The following is a 14,590-nucleotide window of genomic DNA, read 5'->3' as shown; positions in this document are numbered from 1 at the left end:
GCTGAATCCCAACAGGGGAGGATCTCTACTTGTAGAGAAGTTGTGCAAGGCGTGCCACAAGGATCATCTCTGTCACCACTCCTATTTAACTTGTTCTGGCTGCAATTGGGAAGTTAATAAGATCTTTTGAGTTCATCCCATCTATTTATGTTCCAAAATGAGGCAGCATGGGCGGTACTGGGTTGCAGAAAACGTGTTCCAGCATCTACGCTGCTGGTAAATTTCTATTGGTTGCCGGTTGCACGGAGGTGTGTTTTTAAAAATCTTTTGCTGGCTTTTAAAATGCTACATGGCTTAGGACTGCCGCAATTAAAAGACCGAATTCAGTGGTGTGTCAGTGGGAGGGAACAAAGATCGAATCAAAAATCACAGCTGCAGTTACCACCAGTAAAAGCTTGGTTACAAAAAAAGATCTTTTACTACAGGGGATGTGAGAGAAGAAGGAGATCTTTTGAAATTTCGAAGAGGGCTGAAAACATGGCTGAATGGCAGTAGCAGTAGTTAAAGTATATGGAAAGGGCTATAACAGGTTGAGCAGTAGCAGTAATTAAGTATATTGCAGGCACTAAACTAGATTGTTAGGCGAGGTACACAGCAGATACACCCTCAACATTTTAATTATTTGAAGTGTTTTAATTATGTGTGCAGATTTTGTTCTGTTCTGTTTTAGAATTATTTTCACTGATGTGTATTATTATATTGATTGTACATCGCTTTGAACGATTTTTAATCAGGAAGAGCGATTCATAAATGTTTATAAATAGGTAATAAATAAATAAATGCACTATAGCCAGGCAGCTTGTTGCTTTTTAAACATTTTCTTACAGAAGATGCTGCTTGGCTACCCAAGACTGTAGAGAAATTCCCAGCTGCTGCTGCTGCTGGCCCTCCAGGGAGGTTTGAAGCAAAGCTTCCATACAAGCTCACTTATGCTCTGTTGTAAATGAAGCTTGTTGCTCTCAAGGAACCATGCCCTGCTCAGCTTTCTCTTTTACTTTTCTTTAGGAGAAAAAAAGAAAATGCCTTTGTTCAGAAACACAAACTATCCAATTCTTTTTCTTTTTTTTTCTTGGAAAAAGGAAACAAAAATCCTGCTTATCTAGCTTTCATTCACTTTTTTTTCCCCCCTCTCTCAGAAGGAGCTATTCTCCTTGGTCTGTTATTTTTAACTCTCACAGCTGTTTCTGCAGCCGGGGCCCCCTTTAGAAAAAGTTTCTTCATTACATGCTCCTGTGCACTAAACAGTGTTTAGCTACAGTCCTTCATCACCACAGGCCTTTTGCACTGTGCAGGAATAAGCAGGTTTCTAAAAATTGATCTTCTTATTTGTTTTTCTTTCGTGTTAATCCCTGGTCTGTGCTGCTGTCTATACCAAAACTTTCTCAGCTCAAGTTCTTGCTCTGTGCCTGGCTTTAGAGCAAAACTAGGTTTCTCAGAAAAAAAAAAAAATCTCTCTTTTTTTTTTTTTCTAGAATGAGTTTCTGCTTTTGCAAACACTTTCAACAATACTTCTTTCTTTGTTCTGAGGCATGGGTCTCTGGCTGTGCCTTTTTTTAGCGCAGAAATCCCTGAACTGACACCATATGTGAGACAGCACAAGCGGTCTGTAACTTCCCATGCTGGACTCTGACTCATGCTGGACTCTGACTCTTCTTATATAATTTAATTTTCTACAAGCACATTATCCAATATGAATGGCTTACCTTCAGCCAACTCCACACTCAACATTTAACTTCATTATTCACATCTCAGCCTTTACCTTCAGTCTTCATATTCTTGCTGGAGACCCAGAGCCTGTCTGTTCCCAGCTGGGCCCAATCTCATATTCATGATCTCTGGGGACCCAACCAAAGAGCTACCTGTTTCCCTACCTTTTAAGGTAGATCAGGCTAGAAGATGCTGGTCCAGCATTGTTTAAGGAGGGCTTTCTGAGACATTTATAAATAGATATTTACCTGGCTAAACTGGGCTTTCTAAAAATTGCCATGCACTTTCTGGCTAAAAGTACATGCATGCTTTAACAGAGTGTGGACCTTTAGCTGGGTTAAAAGAGCCATTCCCAGGGAGTTGGGGTAGGGAGTGGTTGATAGAGATCTGCAGCCAGAAAATGTAACTTTTTTTTATTTTTTTCTGTTTTATTTATTTCATTTTCCTTTACTGTATGCTAAATATTTTTAATGCGCACTAATTTCCATTTAATGGGCACTAACAAAATGAGTGAGCACTGTTCAAAACGAAACAAAAATACCCCCAAAATTCAAATCTCTAGTGGGTAGTGTATAGACCAGGGAGCAAAACAGCATGTGCACATGGGGATTTCTAAAAGTATGCACACTATTTTGTGCCCCAGCCCCATCACCCACACAAATAGCAGGTACAAAGTGCGTGGGCACTTTTAGCATGTGTACTTTATGCTAGTTAAGTAGCAAAAAGAAACTACCTATGTAGTTTCTTTGTGAAAATTAGATACAAAGATGCATGGTAAAAATACCCATATACTTTGCAGCTCTGAGGACTATGCGAAAGTTGGCCCAAATCCTTTTCTTTTCCCCAGGATCAGTATTAAAAGATTTATTCCTTAGGAAATGGAATTTTCTTAAGGCAGGATTTTGATTTATTGCTATGTTGACCCTTATTAGCATGGACTCACAGAAATTAAAAAAAAAAATGGCATTAAAACATTTATACTTTTCTTTCAGTTGGTTAGGTTATAAAATTGTAATGAATATTTTGCAGGAAACGAAACCACAATATCTTGAGAAAATCTTCCATAAACGCAACAAACTTTCTGAGTTTATTTATCAAGATCTGCGACAGCGCGCGCATGTTATAAAACCGGGCGTAGATTTGTTCGCGCCGGGTTGCGAGAACAAATCTACGCCCGGTGTAGATTTTAAGATCTGGCCCTAAGCTTGTGCTTTTCATCTAGTTTTCTCCATTTGCATAACCAAATGAGGCTTCTGAGGAAGGTAGGTACAGATTTCTACCTGCACTAACACTGCCAAATAATGAGCAACTCTAAAGGCAGGTTTATCTTACTGCATTAGTTTGACTGGAATTTGTCACATGGTAGGCAACAGCAGGCTGTTGATGCAATCATTTTATTTATTAATTTTTTTGCTTCAGTAGGCTGATGCTGCCTACCATGTGACAAATTCCAAATTAAATACTACAGTAATTTCCTCACAGAAAAATCCTGTTCTGCACATCTGGGTGGAACGATAACATTCTGGGTCAGTACAGATGAATGATTTCATATATCATCAAGGCAAGGGGTTTTTTTTTTGCATTAAACAAGTGATCTTTACGTCTTGCTAGTAATTCCTGACTGTAGCACCTGTAATTTGATGAAAGGCAGATAAACATTGTGTAGAATAATAGAGTTAGACCCGGTTACTCTATATCTGAGTTCTGAACCTATGCAACAGCTACATGGCAACAGTAGCTAGGATATGTGCATGACCAACAGTTTTTGTTTGTTTCATGTTTTCAGGCCGGTTTTTGCCTAAAATTTGTTGTTGTTTTTTTTTGGGGGGGGGGGGGGGGCGTTTGCTGTTTCGTTTTTATTTGTTTTTGTTTTGCTTAGGCAAGTAGCGTGCACTGTTTGCACTTATGCCCAAATTTTAAAAGCCCCACGCACATAAATAGTGTGCGCTATGGGGTTGATTTTCGGAAACGCACGCGTGCACATGGACGCACTGATTTTATAACATGCGCACATTACCACGCTCATGTTATATAAAATACGATTCCTGCGCTCACATGCATGGGCAGGCGGGTGGCCTCTCCTGCGTGCAACGGGGAGGAATTTTTGAAAAATACGCGCGGCGATGCGATGGATCAGTTCCACTTACCAGTTCCCTCCCAGTCCTCTCCAATGAAGAAGCGGACTGGGAGGGAATTTTCCCATTCCCCTTCCTCCTCTGCCTCCCTTTTCCCCTCTCCTCCCTGACACCTAAAATTCCTTTCCCTACCTTTGTTTTCATTATTTCAGAACTTACTTCATCTGAATAGATGAGGTGAGTTCCACGCGCCGGCTGCACTTCCCCAGGACAGGGCCTAATGGCCGCCGTCCCCAGCCAGCCCCCACCCAGACCGCGCCCCTGGCCCACCCCTTTTGCACAGACCGGGAGATACGTGCGTGGCTGGGTAAGTAAGTTCTGAAATAAAGAAAACAAAGGTAGGGAAAGGAGTTTTAGGTGTCAGGGAGGTGTCTGGTGAAACTGAGGGAGATGAAGAAAGTAATCAAAGCAAAAAGTCAAGCAGAAGAAAGGATTGCCAAAGAGGTAAAGCGAGGTGACAAAACATTTTTCAGATACATCAGAGAAAGGTCCAAGGTAGTATAGTGAAATTGAAAGGTGAAAAGGATCAATGTATGGAGAGAGACGAAGAAATGGCAGAAATATTAAACAAATACTTCAGTTTGGTGTTCACTAAAGAGGACCCTGGAGAAGGACCATCCCTACTTAACAAGATACTGGAGGGGAGTGGAGTAGATGTAACTCCATTTACAGAAGAGAATGTTTGGGAAGAGCTAGGAAAATTAAAAGTGGACAAAGCCATGGGGCCTGATGAGGTTCATCCCAAGATACTGAGAGAGCTCAGAGATGTGCTAGTGGGTCCACTGCATGACCTGTTCAATAGATCCCTGGAAACAGGAGTGGTGCCGACTGATTGGAGAAGAGCAGTTTCGGATAGCAACCAACAAAGACATTGGATTTTATGGTATGGGAAAACAAATAAGCATGGGGGTAACTTGCTGATGCGGCTCTTACTACCCTTAATCAATAAGCCTGATACTTTGGATGCAACTCCAACATTGCTCTCTGCTTCAATGGCAAGAGGTAACAGGGAATTGAAATCAGATAGCAACCAACAAGGGCCTTGACGTTGATGGTTTGGGAAACTAAGTAATAGGGTGACTTGTGTGGTGCAGCTGATGCTACCATAAGCTTGCTGGGTAGACTGGATGGACCGTTTGGTCCTTTTCTGGCATCATTTTCTGTTTCTAAGTTTATAAATCCACTCAAATATGTCCTACCAAAGGAAATGTTTAGTACTGCACTTCAGGTATTGATTCTAAAACAGTTGGACTATTGTAGTTCACTTTATGTGGGATTACCCTGTAAACTGCTGCGGGTGCTGCAATTGATCCAGCATGCAGCAGCGTGGGTTTTATTTGGATTGCATCGGAGCGATCCTATTCAACCAGTGTTAAGGGAGCTGCATTGGTTAGCGGTGGGCTTGAGGTCAAAATTTAAGCTTATCATTTTGGCCCAAACACTTTTAGGTATTGGGAAGAAATGAGTGTTAATGGAAGAAGCTAGAGTGGTATAAATCCGGTCACAATTTGTGATCCAATAATAAAGCATTGCTGAGAGTTCCGGCTAATGGGAGGTATCGTTTACAGAGAACCAGGAATAGAGCTTCTCATATGTTACAGCTGGTATATGAAACTCTCTTTCTGATCAGCCTAGATCTTGAACTGATGTAAAGGTGTTCAGAAAGCAGTTAAAATCAACTTTGTTCAGGGAAGATTTTAATCAATGATTTGTTTTATAATGTGTGTAACTGTAAATTAAAATGTACTTGATGTTTCTGATTGTTGTGATCCGCACTGAACAGTCTGTTGACTGGAGGAAGCAGACTATAAGCACTTGAAAATAAATAATAAATAAATTAAATTAAGGGGGTTTGTAAGTGTTGCGCTGGAGGTGGACCCTTGGCATGGTGCAGGATTGGTACAGCCCTCTGGTCGGACCCAGAGAGCGCCTGCCACCAGGAGACGGAACACACAAGGAGACAGAGGCTAGCTGGAGCTTCGCCATTAACAGTCCAGGGTTTCCGCAGGTTGAGCCCTTGGGTACCCAGACCGCCTGGACTTAGGTGGGCCTCAGATGGTCTCCCGGAGAGGTAGCGGAGGGGTGTGCCCACCACGAGCAAGGGTGTGTGGCTGATGCAGAGAGGATGGACTAGATTCGAACTGGAAACTCCAGAGACCTCAGGGAGGTAACAGTTCAGGAAAGCTCTCCGGGCGAGGCAGGCAGCACCTACAGGTCTAGTCGGGTGAAGGCTGCGGATAGAATCCAAGCAGGTCGGTCTGGTAATCACGGAAGTCCAGAAGAAAATGTCCAAGTGAAGCACAAGGGTCAAAGTCAGAGTATCTGTCCAGAAGTGGTCAGCCAAAGCAGGGGTCAATACCAAGGTCAGTCCGTAGTCAAGGCAAGCAAGGGTCAGTTCCAGGCAGCAGACAAAGAGAGTAGTCAGACAGGCAGTTGTCAGTTCCAGGCAGTAGATGAAGAGAGTGGTCAGGCAGGCAGTGGTCAGTTCCATGCAGCAGACAAAGAGAGTAGTCAGGCAAGCCGAGGTCAGTACCAGAGATCAGTCCGAGAAGGTACTACTTGAGTAAGGACACAGGAAGGAACACAGGGTGCAGGAACACTGGAACACATGGAGACGCTGGAACAAGGAAACGCGGAACACAGGATTAGGCAAACTAGAACACCACGGTGTCGACCCGATTGCCAAAGCGAGGTCCTTGGGACAGGGCCTCACTATTTATAGGGCTACTAAGTGATGTCATCATAGTGCGTCCAGAATCGGTTTTCCCACACTTGGCCCTTTAAAGATTAGGACGTCGGCCTCACTCGTGCCTAGGGGTGGGGCCGAGGCGGCCGAAGATGCGAAGCCCCGACGGGAGCTCCGCTGTGAGGCCTGCGGCATGGAGGAAGCTGGAGAGGGCCGCAGTGAGCGTCGGGGATGTCGGAAACTGGCAGCAGCGGCAAGACGAGCTAGTGGAGGGCAGCCGACGTGAGCAGGCCCGGTCGCGGCACCCTCACGGCTGGGATGCGCAACAGTACCCCCTTTCTAGGCCTCCCCCTTACCGGTTTTTCTGAGTGTTGCTGATGGAATTCTTGAAGGAGATTTTTATCGAGAATGTGATGATAGGGCTTCTTCTGGGCCGAAGCCCTCCCACGAAAGGAGGTATTCCCAGTAACCCCGACGGCATCAGACGTCTAAGACTTCTCTAACTTGTAAGGTGTTCTCAGGTTCCGCTGAGTGTTGCATCGGAGGAGGAGGCCTTTGGGAAGGCCAGGACAGGATCAAGGGTTTGAGTAGCGACATGTGGAAAGTGTTGAAAGTCCCCCACGAAAGCTGGAAGTTTCAGCTGGTAGGTGACTGCTCCTATGCTTCGAAGGACGGGGAATGGACCAATAAATTTGGGAGCTAGCCGTTGGGAAGGCAACCGTAGCTGGATGTGCTTAGTACTAAGCCAGACTCTTTGCCCAGGAAGGAACAGAGGTGCGGTCTGACGATAGGTGTCTGTGATGCGTTTGGCCCAGTCAGCTGCTTGGCAGAGTGTTATGCCAGTCAGCCGAGGAGGCCGACCGAGCCTACCTCTTCTGGCCGTGGTCCAATGCGCTCCAGACCCCCGGGGCCTACTGCAATGTCGAGGAGCCTACCCCTGTGACCGGAATGCTGTCACGGCAGAAGCCCCGCTCCCCGACGTCCTCTAGACGCGCGCGGCTAAGCCAGCCTCTTTCTTAAAGGGGTCAGCGCGGGAAGGCCATTCAACAACCACAGGTCTCCTGCCCTTCCTGAGAGGTATAAATATGCTGTAGCTTCTCCTTTCAGATTGAGTTAGCAAGGATCGTGAATGGATGGAAAGCATCCGGTCTGAGCTACTCTGCCGCGTTCTTGCTGCCGCGGGAAGCTCTCTCTGCCCTGGGTACCTGCTCCTCGGGGGCCCTTTGCTTTCTTTCACTGGCCTATCTGGGATCAGGTACTCGCTCCTTGAGGGCCTGCTCTCCCTGACTTGGTGCCTGATTACCACTACTTCTGCCTGCTGAAGTATATAGCTACCATAAGAACATAAGAAATTGCCACGCTGGGTCAGACCAAGGGTCCATCAAGCCCAGCATCCTGTCTCCAACAGAGGCCAAACCAGGCCACAAGAACCAGGCAACTACCCAAACACCAAGAAGATCCTATGCTACTGATGCAATCAATAGCAGTGGCTATTCCCCAAGTAAACTCGATCAATAGCAGTCAATGGACCTCTCCTCCAAGAACCTATCCAAACCTTTTTTGAACCCAGCTACACTAACTGCACTAACCACATCCTCTGGCAACAAATTCCAGAGCTTTATTGTGCGTTGAGTGAAAAAGAATTTTCTCCGATTAGTCTTAAATGTGCTACTTGCTAACTTCATGGAATGCCCCCTAGTCCTTCTATTATTTGAAAGTGTAAATAACCGAGTCACATCTACTCGTTCAAGACCTCTCATGATCTTAAAGACCTCTATCATATCCCCCTCAGCCGTCTCTTCTCCAAGCTGAAAAGCCCCAACCTCTTCAGCCTTTCCTCATAGGGGAGCTGTTCCATCCCCTTTATCATTTTGGTTGCCCTTCTCTGTACCTTCTCCATTGCAACTATATCTTTTTTGAGATAAGGCGACCAGAACTGTACACAGTATTCAAGGTGTGGTCTCACCATGGAGCGATATACAGGCATTATGACATTTTCCGTTTTATTAACCATTCCCTTCCTAATAATTCCTAACATTCTATTTGCTTTTTTGACTGCTGCAGCACACTGAGCCGACGATTTCAATGTATTATCTACTATGATGCCTAGATCTCTTTCTTGGGTGGTAGCTCCTAGGGGTGTGCATTCGGATTGACCGCATTAGTAAAACGCAACTCATATTTTTTTTTTACTTAAAAAATTGATTCGACATAAACGATCGGATTTCCCACATATCGAACATAGATATGTTCGATATGTGGGAAATCGCGATTGTTGAGCCAAAATAAAAATATAAACCCCCTCACCCTCCTTAATCCCCCCCCCCCGACTTACCACAACTCCCTGGTGATGGAGCGAGGAGTGAGGACGCCATTTCTGCAATCCTTGGCGAGAAGCATGTGACGTCGGCGGCACGTCGAGTGACGCCGGCGTCACGTGATTCCCGGCTCGTTCGCGCCGGACGGCTCGTTCGGCCCAAAAAGAACTTTTGGCCAGCTTGGGGGGGCCTCCTGACCCCCCCAAGCTGGCCAAGCATGTGACGTCGGTGGCACTCGACGTGCCACCGACGTCACATGCTTCTCGCCAAGGATTGCAGAAATGACGTCCTCACTCCTCGCTCGATCACCAGGGAGTTGTGGTAAGTCTGGGGGGGGGGGATTAAGGAGGGTGAGGGGGTTTAAATTTTTTTTTTGCACATATGTACATATACCCAACTCATTGGATTTTTTTTATGTCCATATTGGCCGCAAGTGGGACCCCCTTTCGGACATAAAAAATATGAACATAAAATTTTGCTCTGCACATCCCTAGTAGCTCCTAATATGGAACCTAACATCGTGTAACTACAGCAAGGGTTATTTTTCCCTATGTGCAACACCTTGCACTTGTCCACATTAAATTTCATCTGCCATTTGGATGCCCAATCTTCCAGTCTTGCAAGGTCCTCCTGTATCACAGTCTACCATCTAGTGAGTAATCTAACATTGTCAGTCTGTCTCATCTACAGATCTGCTGCACTGGGAAACCTGCAACCGGAACTCCCTATACCATCTATGTGAGACAGGTCCTGTCTGCCGAGGGTCCCTGGACTACCTCTGGATCACCTCACTACTGCCACCTCTAGAGGTACATCACAGCTATATAATAAAAGACAATATCTGTGTTTGCGTGTCTCGAGTCTAGCCTAGTACTGTGGTCCCTCAGGGGGCTCTTCCCCGTGGGTGTGGTCATCTCCACAGTACCTATGAATCCACTCAAACACCTCAAAACCATAACACAGAACCACTCCCTTACTTGGTTCCAGAGCCGGAGTATGATTTGTGCTGTAGATTGGGTTGCAGGTGAGGGTACTCTGAGTGGAACCGGCAGGGGTAGGCGAGGTTGACAGCCAAAGACTACAGCGAAGGGTGAAACTTCCATGGCAGAGGCGATATGGGTGATATGGCATAGTTCTGCTCATGGCAGGATGTCAGCCCAGTTATCTTGCTGGTCGTTGACATATGATTGCAGGAAGGTTTTTAAAGACCAAGTAGTCCTCTCGGCCTGGCCATTTGCTTGTGGATGATATGCTGATGTTAAGTTTAACGAGATATTGAACTTTTTACAGAGAGACCTCCAATATTTAGCGTAAATTGAGGATCACGATCGGAGATGATTTCTTGTGGTAATCCATGTAAACAAAATACGTTAAGACGAGTCGAGCTAGCTCTGGAGCTGATGGGAGTCCAGGTAAGGGGACAAAGTGGGCCATTTTTGAGAACCGGTTTTGAAGGATGCAGATCCACGATGAAGTCTGTGGAAAGACTAGACCAGGGCTCATTGGCGTAGGAAGTGGTTGAAGAAGCCCCCATGGGCCACCAATCAGGGGTTTTTGCTGTACGCAAACTGGACAGGAGTCCATGTATTCTCAGGAGTCCTTTGTCATACCAGGCCACCAATAGTGCCTTCAGAGTATCTCGAGCGTTCGGGCTCGGCCGGGGTGACTGGCCAGCTTGGAGTCGTGAGCCCAATGAAGTACACGTTCACAGAGATGGCCGGGGACCACTGTCTTCCCGGCTGGTACCATGGAGGTGACTGCAATAGATATGCAGGCTGGATCAATAATGTGCCTGGGAGTCTCAGGTATGTCTTCTGGCTTGACGGAGCAAGAGAACACGTCTGCACGGAGATTTTTCACCGCTGGGTGATAGCAGAGCTCGAAGTTGAAGCGTGCAAAGAATAGGGCTCAGCGGGCTTGTCTTGGGTTAAGTAGCTGGGCCTCCTTTAGGTGTTCCAGGTTTTTATGGTCGGTAAATATTGTGAATCTGTGTTGCGCTCCTTCAAGCCAGGGACGCCATTCCTGGAGGGCAGGTTTCACTGCTAGGAGCTCGCAGTCCCCTATGGTATAATTTTGTTCTGTGGAGGAGAATTTATATGTGAATAAAAGGAACATGGAACTAGGGTTCCCTTGGTGGGGAATTGACTTAAGACCGCTCCTGCTCCAATAGCAGATGCATCGACTTCGACTATGAAGAGGCGGTTAGGATCCGGGTGACGTAACCATGGGCCAGTACTGAAGGCCTCTTTCAAGGCATAGAATGCTGATTGGGCCTTGGGACTCCACACTCGAAGATCACATCCTTTCCTCGTCATAGCGGTGAGTGGAGCGGCCAGCATGGAGTAATTGGCGATGAAGTTTCAATACTAATTTGTAAATCCAAGGAATCTTTATAGGGCTCGGAGACCCACTGGTTGAGGCCAATCTCGAATACCCTAGAGTTTGTCTGGGTCCATGGTGAACCTGCGGTTGGAGATGATGTAGCCCAGGAGTTGCTCAAAAATGCACTTCGCCAATTTAGCATAGAGATGGTGGTCTCTGAGATGCTGGAGGACTGTTTGAACGTGGGAACGATGATACTTCAGATCTTTGGAGAAGATTAATATATTGTCCAGATACACTACGACAAATGAGTACAAAAGGTTCCAGAAAATCTCGTTCATTAGCCGCTGGAAGACTACAGGGGCGTTGCAAAGCCAGAAGTACTACGTACTCGTAATGTCCATCTCTTGTGTTGCAGGTGGTTTTCCAGATGTCTTCCGGTTGAATCCCTACTAGGTTATATGCCCCACGTAGTCTAGTTTAGTAAAGATTTGTATGCCCTGCAGGTGGTCGAACAGTTCACTGATAAGTGGCAGTAGGTACAGGTTCTTACGGGTTACTGCGTTCAAACCGCGGTAGTCTATGCATGGTCTTAGACTGCCGTCCTTTTTCTTTACAAAGAAGAACCCAGCACCTGCTGGGGAAGTAGAGGGTCTTATGAACCCTTTGGCAAAATCATCCTTGATGTATGCTGACATCGCTTGGGTTTCTGGGGAGTGAAAGAGGATAGGTTGTGCCCTTGGGAGCCTGGTTTCAGGTAGGAGTTCTATGGGGCAGTTGAACTTCAGGAGTGGAGGCAGGATATCAGCGTTTTGTTTGGCGAACACGTCTTTAAATTCCAAGTAGGGAGCAGGTAATCCGGGAAGGGTTATAGAGCTTAGGACTGTCACGGATGGAGATACTTGCGTAAACAATGGGTTTGACATCGGGGGCCCCACTGGGTGAGTTGCAGGGATTGCCAGTCGAAGTGGGGTACATGTAACTGAAGCCAAGGAAGTCCAAGGACTATGGGGTGTGTTGATCATTTCAAGATCAGGAGGGAGATCTCCTCGTCATGGAGAGTCCCAGCAGTGAGGCGAATAGCCAAAGTACAGGTGAGTGATACGATCAGAACATAAGAAATTGCCATGCTGGGTCAGACCAAGGGTCATTCAAGCCCAGCATCCTGTTTACAACAGAGGCCAAACCAGGCCACAAGAACCTGGCAATTACTCAAACACTAAGAATATCCCATGCTACTGATGCAATTAATAGTAGTGGTTATTCCCTAAGTAAACTTGATTAATAGCCGTTAATGGACTTCTCCTCCAAGAACTTATCCAAACCTTTTTTGAACCCAACTACACTAACTGCACTAACCACATCCTCTGGCAACAAATTCCAGAGCTTTACTGTGCGTTGAGTGAAAAAGAATTTTCTCCGATTAGTCTTAAATGTGCTACTTGCTAACTTCATGGAATGTCCCCTAGTCCTTCTATTATTCGAAAGTGTAAATAACTGAGTCACATCTACTCGTTCAAGACCTCTCATGATCTTAAAGACCTCTATCATATCCCCCCTCAGCCGTCTCTTCTCCAAGCTGAACAGCCCTAACCTCTTCAGCCTTTCCTCATAGGGGAGCTGTTCCATCCCCTTTATCACTTTGGTTGCCCTTCTCTATACCTTCTCCATCACAATTATATCTTTTTTGAGATGCAGCGACCAGAACTGTACACAGAATACAAGGTGTGGTCTCACCATGGAGCGATATAGAGGCATTAAGACATTTTCCATTTTATTAACCATTCCCTTCCTAATAATTCCTTACATTCTGTTTGCTTTTTTGACTGCTGCAGCACACTGAGCTCCTAATATGGAACCTAACATCGTGTAACTACAGCAAGGGTTATTTTTCCCTATATGCAACACCTCTGTTGCATCCGTCGGTTCCCGAAGCCCTCTGTCTGCCCTCCTCACCTCTTTGGCACCTCCCTCTTCGCCCGTGGGAAGATTGGCTGCCACGGCATGTCTCTGCTGAGGTCCTCTGGCGTCCCTGGACCGCCTCCACGCTGCTAACCGCCATGTTTCCTGGAGGCCTACGGGTGCGCGCGTGGCGCGGCCCCGACTGAAGTACTGGCAATGGCGTGAATCTCGGTGGTGTCCCCCGAAGATGACATCACCCACGATGGATATTTAAGGTCTTAGAATTTGCTAACAGATCGAGTTAGCAAGGATAAGGATAAGGTTACGGATAAGGATTCATTCTATCTACGCTACTCTGCCTCCTTGGACTAACCAGGGGTACTCGCTCCTTGGAGGCCTCGCTCTCTCTTACTTTGTAGATTGCAGTCTGGAACCAGTACTCGCTCCTCGAGGGCCCTTGTTCCCAGACTTCTTCATATTCACTTCTGCCTGGAAGTCAGCACTGCCTACTACATCTGTGAGTTACCATCGCTGTCTCGGAGCTTTCCCTGGAACCAGGTACTCGCTCCTCGAGGGCCTATACTTTCCAGCTCCTAGGCTTCTATGAGACATTGTCAGGTCTATCCAGTACCGAGCGGTAGGAAGAGCTGCGTTACTGCCCGGCGCACCCGCGGATGCCACACGCACAGTGCAGCTCACCTACCGCTCGATCCTGAACAATAATTTTATGCAAATGTAAACCGCGTCTAAGAAGGGTCCGTGAAGCGTTAGGCCCGCGCAACCCATTTTACTGGATAGAGCGCCTATACAGTATCCTGGGTGCGCGGGCCTAACGCTTCACGCCACGCTGGTATCTGTCATTTCAAATGTCATTTGAAATGACAGATACCAGGAAGTCGGGACTGCCAGTCCCCCTCCCCTCCTCCCGAAGCAGGGCGCGAAAAGCAGCCTTGCTCCGGGAGGAGGGGAGAAGGGACTGGCAGTATGAAGCGGCGAAGCGACTTACTTTTTGCACCCCCCTCCGGACATCGGACGACCTCTCCTGCCTCCCGCTGCGCGACTTACTTTTTTTTCCAGCCGTCCGGCCATCAGGAAGAACGGATCGTGCCTCCCGGGGAAGATGGATACCAGCACGGGGGAAAGCGGCCCCTGTGCATGCAATTGGCCGCTCAAGACGTGACGCCAAACGTCGTGACGTCACGTCTTGAGCGGCCAATTGCATGCACAGGGGCCGCTTTCCCCCGTGCTGGCATCCATCTTCCCCGGGAGGCAGGGGAGCACGATCCGTTCTTCCTGATGGCCGGACGGCTGGAAAAAAAAGTAAGTCGCGCAGCGGGAGGCAGGAGAGGCCCGGCAGGGTAAGCGTCCAGCTCGGCGCTCTGAGGGCGTCCGGTGCTTTACCGAGGCTCTGCTAACTTTTCTTAAGACAACTCTTGCGGGGGGGGGGGGGGAGGGAGAGAACTGGAGTTGGCGGGATGCGCTCGTGGACATTCCCTGCATGCACGCGCACCGCTGCTCCG

General features: G+C 47.1%; 1 long non-coding RNA gene across 2 annotated transcripts in view; it reads left to right on the top strand.

The window, feature by feature from the left end:
- The window catches only part of LOC115093184, a 79,366-nt gene that overhangs the window by 35,511 nt on the left and 29,265 nt on the right, over nucleotides 1–14,590 (top strand). The window contains exon 1 of one of the 2 annotated variants that reach the window (XR_003857201.1): nucleotides 9,536–9,655. The exons of the other annotated variant lie outside the window; for it this stretch is intronic. This is a non-coding gene — a long non-coding RNA (uncharacterized LOC115093184). Of the gene's footprint in view, nucleotides 1–9,535; nucleotides 9,656–14,590 lie in introns of those variants that run through there. 2 annotated transcript variants of the gene reach the window in all.

Source organism: Rhinatrema bivittatum, chromosome 6 (assembly GCF_901001135.1).
Source record: "Rhinatrema bivittatum chromosome 6, aRhiBiv1.1, whole genome shotgun sequence".
Taxonomy (NCBI): Eukaryota; Metazoa; Chordata; class Amphibia; order Gymnophiona; family Rhinatrematidae; genus Rhinatrema; species Rhinatrema bivittatum.
The sequence above is the reverse complement of the archived record's forward strand: the minus strand, read 5'-3'. Positions and strand labels throughout refer to the sequence as shown.